The 11564-nt window shown below is 44.6% G+C and overlaps 1 pseudogene; it reads right to left on the reverse strand.

Annotated features, from left to right (window-relative positions):
* Nucleotides 1-6828: 6828 nt before the first annotated feature.
* LOC115479364 lies at nt 6829-6996 on the reverse strand (annotated as a pseudogene).
* Between the last annotated feature and the right edge of the window lie 4568 nt (nt 6997-11564).

Below are 11564 nucleotides of genomic sequence, written 5' to 3' on the forward strand. Positions count from 1 at the left end.
CTACGCCCGGAATAAACTTCCTGAGCCCCTACGTCTTGCCCCATCCTTGGCCACCTTTAAATCTAGACTGAAAGCCCACCTCTTTAACATTGCTTTTGACTTGTAACCACTCGCCTCCACCTACCCTCCTCTCTTCCTTCCCGTTCACATTAATTGATTTGATTTGCTTACTTTATATTTGTCTATTAGATTGTAAGCTCTTTGAGCAGGGACTGTCTTTCTTCTATGTCTGTGCAGCGCTGCGTACGCCTTGTAGCGCTATAGAAATGCTAAATAGTAGTAGTAGTAGAGTTGTACTTAAGATTTTACAATAATAACTTTCATATGTTTGTTTATTCAAATTATGTAGATTTATGTATGGAATGGCCTAGTGGTTAGGGTGGTGGACTTTGGTCCTGAGGAACTGAGTTCAATTCCCACTTCAGGCACAGGCAGCTCCTTGTGACTCTGGGCAATCACTTAACCCTCCATTGCCCCATGTAAGCCGCATTGAGCCTGCCATGAGTGGGAAAGTGTGGGGTACAAATGTAACAAAAAAAAAAAAGGTCCTATGGATTGACGATTTATAAATATACAATAAATAATGCACTAATTTTAATGCTCCGAAATTAATATAAAGCTCATTTGCATCTCTTTAACGAGGGATACCACAAAGATCAACAAACGTGAACTCCTCCACATACATCCAGAACTGTCTTATAATATCTGCTTGTTATACTACTATCATGTTTATCATTATAATATTAACCAAGATCCTTTGGAGTGGAGGAGTAGCCTAGTGGTTAGTGCAGTGGCCTTTGATCCTGGGGAACTGAGTTCGATTCCCACTGCAGCTCCTTATGACTCTGGACAAGTCACTTAACCCTCCATTGCCTGGGTACAAAATAAGTACCTGAGTATATGTAAACCGCTTTGAATGTAGTTGCAAAAACCTCAGAAAGGTGGTATATCATTTCCCTTCCCTTCCCTTCTATAATACTAAATGTCTATTTTCTCATATAATTCCATTATTCATGATGTATTGTAAGCCACATTGAGCCTGCAAAGAGGTGGGGGAAATGTGGGATACAAATGCAATAAATAAAAATGATGTTACAAGTGGTTCAAAGACTGCCTCAATTTACGGGTAAAAGAGTAAACTGTGAACAAAACGTGCAAATATTACTAATACTTTCACCATTCACTTCTACAGCATCTACTAAAGGTAGACAGCACTGTACAAATATATATTCTTTAATGTATTTATGTATCAAACTTATTGTAACCCACTTAGATTGAATGGATCATGCGGGATATAACATACATGAAATTTACAAACTACAAAATAAAACAATTTACAAAACCCAAGTCGTACAACCGTCAAACTAAATTGTCAGACTAATCAGAGAAAGAAACACAATCCACCAATGATCTGCCTGTGTCATTTCAGTGACTCCTTTAACAGAAAGTTTTTTGAAATAAATGTGTTGTCAGCTGTTTCCTGAACTGAGAAAGAAGTTATCTGCCTGTAATGGGGTGCTTAAAGAGTAACTCAAGTACTGGAGCCGGTGGTGGGAGGCGGGGATAGTGCTGGGCAGACTTATATGGTCTGTGTCAGAGCCGGTGGTGGGAGGCGGGACTGGTGGTTGGGAGGCGGGGATAGTGCTGGGCAGACTTATACGGTCTGTGCCAGAGCTGGTGGTGGGAGGCAGGGATAGTGCTGGGCAGACTTATACGGTCTTTGCCAGAGCCGGTGGCGGGAGACGGGGCTGGTGGTTGGGAGGCAGGGATAGTGCTGGGCAGACTTATACGGTCTGTGCCAGAGCCGGTGGTGGGAGGCGGGGATAGTGCTGGGCAGACTTATACGGTCTGTGCCAGAGCCGGTGGCGGGAGACGGGGCTGGTGGTTGGGAGGCAGGGATAGTGCTGGGCAGACTTATACGGTCTGTGCCCTGAAGAGGACAGGTACAAATCAAGGTAAGGTATACACAAAAAGTAGCACATATGAGTTTATCTTGTTGGGCAGACTGGATGGAGCATGCAGGACTTTTTCTGCCGTCATCTACTATGTTACTTTGGAGATAAGGCCAGTGCCAGGGAGACTTGTAGAGTCTTTGTCTCGACTATGGCTAGACAAGTCTGGATCGGCTGGAGTGAGCTTTGATGGCAACTCCAGTAGCTGGGGAGCATATGCCCCTGAAAATAGCAAAGACAGATCAAGATCAATAATGTTCATGTTATATTGCAACACATGCTTTGAGTTTATCTCATTGGTGAGACTGGGTGGACAGTGCAGGTCTCTTTCTACTGTCATCTACTATGTTATTATAAATCGCAGGCCTAGCTATGTCTAGTTTCACTTCTCTGGTTATAGATTTGTTTTGACATGCCTTTTCTGCATTTTCCTTTATAGTCTACACTTATATATGGTACTCACTCCAGGTTATTTTACTGTACTGATTTCCAACATCCATCAGGTCAGTAACATAGTAAATGACGGCAGATAAAGACCTGAACGGTCCATCCAGTCTGCCCAATCAAGATAAACTCATTTTACATGGCATGTGATACTTTATACCAGAGTTTGATTTGTCCTTGCCTTGCTCAGGGCACAGACCATAGAAGTCTGCCCAGCGCTGTTCTTGTACTAAAAGCTAACGTCGAAGCCCTTTAAAATTTACACTCCAGCCCATCCCTATCTGTTCAGTCACGATCAGGGTGTAGACCATAGAAGTCTGCCCAGCTCCCATTTTGTTTCCCAATTACCGGTGTTGCCACCCAATCTCCGTTAAGATTCCGCGGAACCATTCCTCCTAAACAGGATTATTTTGTGTTTATCCCACGCATGTTTGAATTCCATTACCGTTTTCATCTCCACCACCTCCCGCGGGAGGGCATTCCAAGCATCCACCATCCTCTCCGTGAAAAAATACTTCCTGACATTTCTCCTGAGTCTGCCCCCCCCCCCCCCCCCCCCTTCAACTTCAACTCATGTCCTCTAGTTCTACCGCCTTCCCGTCTCCGGAAAAGGTTTGTTTGCAGATTAATACCTTTCAAATATTTGAACGTCTGTATCATGTCACCCCTGTTTCTCCTTTCCTCCAAGGTATACATGTTCAGGTCAGCAAGTCTCTCCTCGTACGGTTTGCAAAACAAATCCCAGACCATTTTTGTAGCTTTTCTTTGCACCGCTTCCAATCTTTTCACATCTTTAGCAAGATACGGCCTCCAAAACTGAACACAATACTCCAAGTACTTCATCTCTTGTTATTTGCACAAGTGATGCATTTGATATACACATAGTTTGTTTGTTTTTTTTAATTTCAGATACATATAAATACCTTAACCATTGTTTTAAGCAATGTATGTCTGTATATATTTTCATATAAGTTGAACACACACATAGTACATTCAGCTGTTTTCTTCTATGTTGTATTAAGACTATTTGCAGCCATTTTTGTACTTTACGTTTTTTACATACAGCTACAGCAAGTTGTCACAGTCCATTGCAAGATCTGTTATTATTATTTTTTCATTGTTTTGTTTTTCTATATGTTCATGTTAATAGTTTAGTTTTTTAATATTATGTTGTAACACACTATTTTGAATATTATTGTTTTGTTTTTAATGTCTCTTCGACCCCTGAGGCAGACGGGTTTGCCCCGCCGAAACACAGTCCCGTGTCGGAGCCATACTGGTGCAAATAAAGGTTTTCTCCTGGACAATTACCTGTGTGGGATTTTTTTCACATATACTTCCAGAGCTGCTACTCTTGCTGTCTCCTCTACTTTCTTTTATTGCCTTTGTGCTCTCGTAGAGGTGGTTTCCTGTTCTCCCTGCTTAAGGGCTGAATAATGACACTTTATCCAGTTAAATGTTGACCATCTGCATATACCCTGGTTGCAGTGGCGTTCCTAGGGGGGCGGACACCTGGGGTGGCGCCCCGCCCCCCTGGGTGCAGCGCCCCCTCCCCCCCGATGCAGCGCGGACCCCCCTGCGAAAGAGCCCCCCCCTGGATGCATGCCGCTGGGGGGGGGTGCCGCAGCACGCGCCTGCTGCGAGTTTACTAACTTTGCTCGTTCGCTGCAGCTCCCTCTGCCCCGGTACAGGAAGTAACCTGTTCCGGGGCAGAGGGAGCTGCAGTGAACGAGAGAAGTTAGCGAACTCTCGCAGCAGGCGCGTGCCGCGGCACCCCCCAGCGGCGTGCACCAGGGCAGACCGCCCCCACCGCCCCCCCCCCCTTGGTACGCCACTGCCTGGTTGACCTCCCTCCCAGAAATTCCGAGAAGTCGTCCCGTACCTACCTCAATCGCCACTTTCCTAACTGCAGGAACTTAAGATACAAACTACTCTTTGCCTCCTCTTTTAGCTTTGTGTGTCCCCGTTACTGGAATGCTCTACCATCAACGTTAAGAGAGACAGCCGATCACAGTCTGTTCAAGAAGTCCCTAAAGACCTCTACCTCTGTGTTCGTTCATACTCCTCTGCTGCTTGATCGCCTGCAATCCCGCATTCCTTTCTCCTGCTGTTTCCCTTCCTCACCCCCATCTGCCTTATTCTCTGTTTTGTACTAGAGTTATTATGTAGTTCTTTTCATCAAATGTTGTAAGCCACATAGAGCCTGCCTTAGAGGGATTATATGGGATATAAATGTTCACAATAAATAAATACCAGATATTTAATGCCAGTACCCAGTCGTGGCTGAGCATGGAAGATCCAGGCATAATTTTGGTGATGGTGGTCTGCATTTTAATAGCTGACCTGCCACCAGCTGAATATTACCCTTGTTATTTCCATTTCAGACAAATACATATTTTGAGGAGTTTTGAAGGAGGTTATTGAAAAAGCTGCAATTTATTCGAGATTTGGCTGCTCCATTGCTTGCTGGTTTGGGTTAGGGAGAAAATCTCTCTCCAGTCCTGGCCAGGTTCCACTGATTTCCTGTTGATGACAAGATTTGTTTCAATGTTTTGCATAAGCTGGATTTCCTGAAGGTTGAAGTCCCAGCATGATTGCCTCATGCATAGATCCTTGGAAGCCGTTGAGATGGATGTAAACACAGTTGGTAGTGATAATTACGTAGCCTGTTTGTAGAGTAGCATTCTCCCAGCACTATTCACTCTGGATTCTTTGTAGGCTGTAAAACATCTTTACTGTAACAACGTTAAAATAATCAAAGGTCCTGGAGTGTATGAGCTTTCCAGACACAGAAGTTCCTATTTGTTTAAAGTTTACTCAAATAAAACATTTATTTGATGGCTATTGGGCCTATGTACAGGAATACAGTATAGTCTACACAGTTGGGGGGTAATTTTGTAAGAGGCTAACAATGTCCAAGTAGCAAGAAGGTCCATATTTTAAGCCTATTCTACAATAGGACCTATGGGACTTTCTATAATAGGTTCCCAAAGGTCTATAAAATTCGTAACTGGCCTGGAATGGGTACATTTCAATCAATTGTTTACTCTTTTAACATTACAAAGATGAGGAGACGCACCACAAATACGAGAAAATATTTTTTCATTCAACACATAGTTAAGCTCTGGAATTCATAGAAAAATGAAGGCAGATAAAGACCACATGGCCTATCCAGTCTGCCCATCAATGCCATCTACTATCTTTTCCTCTTAGAGATCCTATGAATTCATTCCAAGTTTGCTTGACGTCAGTTAAGTTTTTGTCTCTACCACCTCCACCGGGAGGCCGTTCCATGAATTCACCACCCTTTCCACGAAGAAGTATTTCCTCATGTTACTACTGAGTGTCCTCTTTCAACTTCATCCTCTGGCCCCTCATTCCAGAGCTTCTTTCAGTTGAAAGAGACTCATCTCCTGTGCATTTATGTCACGGAGGTATTTAAATGTCTCTATCAATCCCCTCTCTCGCCTTTCTTCCAAAGAGTACATATTGAGATCTTTAAGTCTGTCCCCATATGCTTTACGATGAAGACAACTGACCATTTTAGTAGTCACCTTCTAGACCGATTCCCTCCTCTTATATCTTTTTGAAGGTGCAGTCTCCTCATTTAGAATATTGTATGTAATTCTGGTCTCACCAGAGATTTATACAAAGGCACTATCACCTCCTTTTTCCTGCTGTCCATTCCTCTTCCTGTGCACCCAAGCATCCCCTGGTTTCTGCTGTCTACCTGTTTGGCCACCTTAAGATCATCAGATACAGTCCTGTTCTTCTTTCATGCACAGAAGTACTTCACCGCCTAAACCAGGAGCTCTCAACCCAATCACACACCAATCCAGTCTGGTTTTCAAGATAGCCAGAGATATCTTAGCAGAGCTTGGGTGGCAGCAGTGGTGGTTGGGAGGCAGGGTAGTGCTGGGCAGACTTCTACAGTCTGTGCCCTGAAAACGGCAGATACAAATCAAGGTCAGGTATACATATAAAGTAACACATATGAGTTTATCTTGTTGGGCAGACTGGATGGACCGTACAGGTCTTTTTCTGCTGTCACTTACTATGTTACTTTGTAATTTGTGGATTGTGGCCAATCTAGGACACAAGTTCCTGAAAGGATCTCAAAGAGGGAGAAAGACATTTAGAGGCTGCCTTTTAAGTCCCACCATTTAGGCAACACAGGGAATGCACTAATGTGGTATGACAGTGTCTTAAAGGAGAGAATTTTATTTGTTTATTTAGATTGTGCTCACACCTTTTTCAGTAGTAACTCAAGGTGAGTTACATTTAGGTACACTGGATATTTCTCTGTCCCAGGAGGGCTCATAATCTAAGTTTGTACCTGAGGCAATAGAGGGTTAAGTGACTTGCCCAAGATCTCATGGAGCAGCATCAGGATTTGAACCGACCATCGCTGGATTGCAAGACCGGTGCTCTAACCACTAGGCCACTCCTCCACTCTAACCACTAGGCCACTCCTCCACTCCAGCTTGTTTCATGCTCAGGAGTAAACACTTCAACTCTTCCTTGTGGTTAGCGAGACCAAACACTTTCATACACATTCCTCCAGTTACAAACTATAGAAATTAATTTGTAGGATAGTCAAGGATAACGTCTACTCTAGGGCTTGGAAATTAGCATGTGGAATGGGATCCCCTCTTTCTCCTACTTTATTTGATATCTACTTACAATCTTTGGGATTTTTGCTTAATATGAAGGGAGTGATGCTTCATATTTATGCCAATGAAATCCAAATATTCCTGTGATCAAAAAAGATATAGACCATACTTACAGAGTTTTGGGGATTCATCGATCTTTAATCAGAAGTTGAATGCAAAGTAATTATTTGATGTTGAATCCTGCAAAGGCTAAGATATTATGGGTAGGGAATCAAAATGGGAGGAAGGGTCCCGTGCAAGCGCACTTGCTCCTATCTCCTCTCCTTTTCTCACCATGTGCTGCTGCATTGCACTCTCCTTAATCCTCCTCGTGCTGCTACTGCTGCCTGGTGCTCTCTGCCTGGCTCCTCCTCCTCTACAGCATGATCCCATGATGAGTCATCATCACCTAATGACCTCATCACCCACCTCACCCTCCTATTGGTCAAATTTGGAGCCGAATGAGGCTTGAGATGCACCAAGCTTCATTCCGGCTCCAAATTTGACCAATAGGATGAGCACCAAGCACTAAAGACAGGACCACCCCAAACAGTTATGACCCACTGTGAATGGAAACAAAATTGCCTATGGTCAGCTGAAAAGGTCCACCCAATCATGCAGGAAAACCGCGGGGTTGACGACTCTGGTTAGCCACCTGGGTTTGAAGTTAGTTCTGCGACCCACCTGTATAGTTAAGGAAAAAGACCGGGAACCCCTTTGTGAGAGGTAATAGCTTACCAGGGAAAGCTACGAGGGAGGGGGACTAACCCTTCTGGAATTGGTTTGGATGATTCCCTGAGCACTGGACCTTGAAAGGCAAGCATCCAGTAACTAAGGTAGAATACTCATTAGCATAGAAATGCCTTGCTAATAAGGTGGTTGTAGAAGGGAGGAAAGACCCCTGTTGGGCCCAAAAGGAGGATGTTTCCTCCTGCAGGATAAAAGCAGATCACATAAAGACCACAGAAACGAGTGAATAAAAAAAGGAGAAGTGGTTTATTAAAACAGTTACCCGACGTGGCCACGTTTCGCCCTCAGGCTGCGTCAGGGGTAAAAAAACTAAAAGGGGCGGGTAACAGGATCTACCCCTAATAGTAAAAAATCCGAGTGGGTCGGAACGTGGTGAGAAGTAGAAAAAGTGGTTTGATTTTTTACTATTGGGGTAGACCCTGTTACCCACCCCTTTTAGTTTTTTTTTTTACCCCCTGAGGGCGAAACGTGGCCACATCGGGTAACTGTTTTAATAAACCACTTTTCCTTTTTTATTCACTCGTTTCTGTGGTTTTTACGTGATCTGCTTTTATCCTGTTGGTTTCTCAATGGACAGATTGGTGCCTCTTGTTTTTGTCAAGGTGGAAAGATATACAACCTGCTGACGGGTTTCCAGGCCCCCTCCTGAAAATCTGCCCTGGGCCCTGGCAGGTTTAACTCTAGTCCTGCATGGAACAGAGTAAAAGCAGAACTGGATTAGCTTGCTTCTTAGGACAAGGAATCAGGTGGCAAACCCATCCCTCTACTCTACCCCCTCTGTAAAAATGCATTACAGAACCAGTGACAGACTTTAAGCTTTAGTAACAATATTCATTTTCGCAAGAGCTGTTCCTGGCCTTTTCTGGGCAGGTATAGCTTCAAATTTCTCAATGATTCCAAGAGAAAACGAAATTCAGCTTTAAAAAAAGTGAATTTATGATTCTCAGCTCTGTTTGCATCATCCAATCCCCACTAGACAAAACACCTCTAAAGATCCAAACTTTTTTTTTCCACAGTCACACATGAAATAACTTTTCATTGCCTTACATTTCCTTGAGATTTTAACAGCTACTGTACAAGTGTGCCAATGTCTACAAGGGGCTGCAGCAAAACTGAGATTAATAGGCTAAACCTACGCCTAGTGTTGTTTGATGGGTTTGGGGGTTTGGGTTGTTTTTTTTTCAACTTTCCTCTCTGGGTTTGACCTTGCAGCAGCTTGGAGTGACCCTATATGGCCTGAGCAGGAACTGTTAATGAGTGAGTAAGCCTGGGCATCTTGTGCAATGATGGTTTTGTATATAAGGAGGCTAAAGAGATGGAGGCATGATAAAGGCAGGAGAGGCACAGGGGATTCCAGTCTCCAGAGGTAAGCCAGCTGCATGCCTTTCTGCTTTACCCTGCAATCAGTCCATTACCTGTAATGCTCACCTTAGTAACAGAAAGGAGAGAGAGAGAGAGCTCAGGCAGGGCTAATACAATTCCAAACCTTAGGGGTCTTTCCCAGAGTTTATTAACCAGTCATCAGTTATTAACACGTTGGATTATTTTTTGGGGAGCCAGGGAAGGGATTTAATGTTGTTTCAAGGACAGAATTCTACTTTCTCCTAAGGCTTCAGATTGACCTCCTGAAAAAAAGGAAGGTGCAATTAGAATTGTAACATTGTCTGAGGTTAGGTTTGGGTTTGGTTTTTTTTTTAATTCTCCAGGAATGTTATAAAGTTAAATTTGTACATTTTTCTAGGCACTGCACAGAGTTGGGATAGACTTGATAGGGCAAATCCTTACTGTACATGTTATACAACATCCATGTATAACTGAACTGTGGAAAGTTTTACGTTAGGAAGGCTGTGGTTCCTCTTTAATCTCAGTACTGTTAAAGAACAAGATTTCCATTTGGCATCGTTCAAACATTAGGTTTGCTAGGAAATGAGAAAGATCTGTATATATTGATACATGTACATTTATGTAGGTGAGAATCTGAAGGACTGTCTGTTCAAGATAAACCTGAGAACAGACTACACTGAGGTTACCTAGAGAGACAGGTTAGACTAGCCTGCATAATGCCCTCATCAAATCCTGCAATACCACTGAAGGCAAATCCAGACAGATTTACAGTCAAAGGGTCTCGCAGAGTGTTAGAAGCGTCTGCATTCACGTGCAAGCCATGTTACCGAGTGTGAGAGTGACATCACTCCACGAGTGAGTGGCTGCTGATATCATCTAAAATATGCTTCAGCATAGGTTCTACTGGGCCAGTGGCGTAGCCAGAAGTCAATTTTTGGGTGGGCCAACAGGTTGGATGGGTGGGCACTAGACAGTGGTGTGCTGGTAAATGTTTAACAACAGGCTGTCTCCCCGGTCCACCTCTGCGGCCCCCGTCCACCTGTGCACGTCCCCTCAAAATTGCAGAGCTGGCTATAGCCGGGGAGAGAGCCTGGGGGATGGGGAAGGCAATGCATTACTCTCTCCAGGAAAAAAAAACATTAAATGATCCCAGGTTCCAATCTAATTCATGTTTAATGTGGGATAAAATGCCATAAATAAGTAAATAAATATAAACTTTTAATGTTGAGCACCTGATTCTCAAAGTGGACATGTTCCAATCATTATAATGAAAATAAAATGATTTTTTTTCTACCTTTGCTGTCTGGTGACTTTGTTTTTCTGATCATACTGGCCCAATATCTGATTCTGCTGCTATCTGTCCTCTTTACTCCGTTTCCAGGGCTTCCTTTCCATTTATTTCTTTACTTTCCGCCTTTCTTCTTCATTTCTTGCTCTGGGTCCTCCGCAGACTTGACTGTCCGGTGGATCCAGCTTCTGCCTATTTTCTTCATCCATGTGCAATTTTCTCCTCTCTTTCTTTTCCCTCATCTCATCTCCTTCCTCACTCTTCCCTTCCCTCCATCCATGTCCAGCATTTCTTCTCTCTCCTTTCCCTCTCCTCCATCCTTATCCAGCAGCCTCCTCTCTCCTGCCCTTCCCTCCATCCATCCATGTCCAGCAACCCTCCTCTGCCCCCTGCCCTCCCCTCCATCCACCCATGTCCAGCAACCTTCCTCTCTCCTCTTCCCTCCCCTCCATCCACCCATGTCCAGCAACTCTCCTCTCCCCTCCATCCATCCCCAGCAATTCTCTTCTCTCCCCTGCACCTATCCATCCATCCCCAGCAATTCTGTTCTTGCCCCTGTCCCCTCCATCCATTCATTCCCAGCAATTCTCCTCTCTCCCCTGCCCCCCACCTCCATCCACCCATCCATCCCCAGAAATTCTCCTCTCTCCCTTTCCCCCCACTTCCATCCATCCATCCCAGCAATTCTGTTCTTGCCCCTGTCCCCTCCATCCATCCATTCCCAGCAATTCTCCTCTCTCCCCTGCCCCCCCACCTCCATCCATCCATCCCCAGAAATTCTCCTCTCTCCCCTGACCCCCAGCTCCATCCATCCATTCCCAGTGACTCTCCTCTCTCCCCTCCCCTCCCGCTCCCATCCGTGTCCAGCGATTCTCCTTCATCCCCATGTATCCTTCCCTCCCATTCCATTCCACCTGCCCGCCCTCTCTCAGACGGCAGCGCTTCCCAGACGCTGCCTACCGCCGCCACGATTGCACGATCTACCTCCTCCCTCTCTGTCTCACTCTCAACAGCAGCGATAGCGATTCAAACACGCTACCTCCTGCTTCTAACCCGGAAGCGTCTCCTCTGCAGAGGAGACGCTTCCGGGTTAGAAGCAGGAGGCAGCGTGTTTGAATCGCGATGCTACCACTG

This window comes from Microcaecilia unicolor, chromosome 10 (genome assembly GCF_901765095.1).
Source record: "Microcaecilia unicolor chromosome 10, aMicUni1.1, whole genome shotgun sequence".
Lineage (NCBI taxonomy): Eukaryota > Metazoa > Chordata > Amphibia > Gymnophiona > Siphonopidae > Microcaecilia > Microcaecilia unicolor.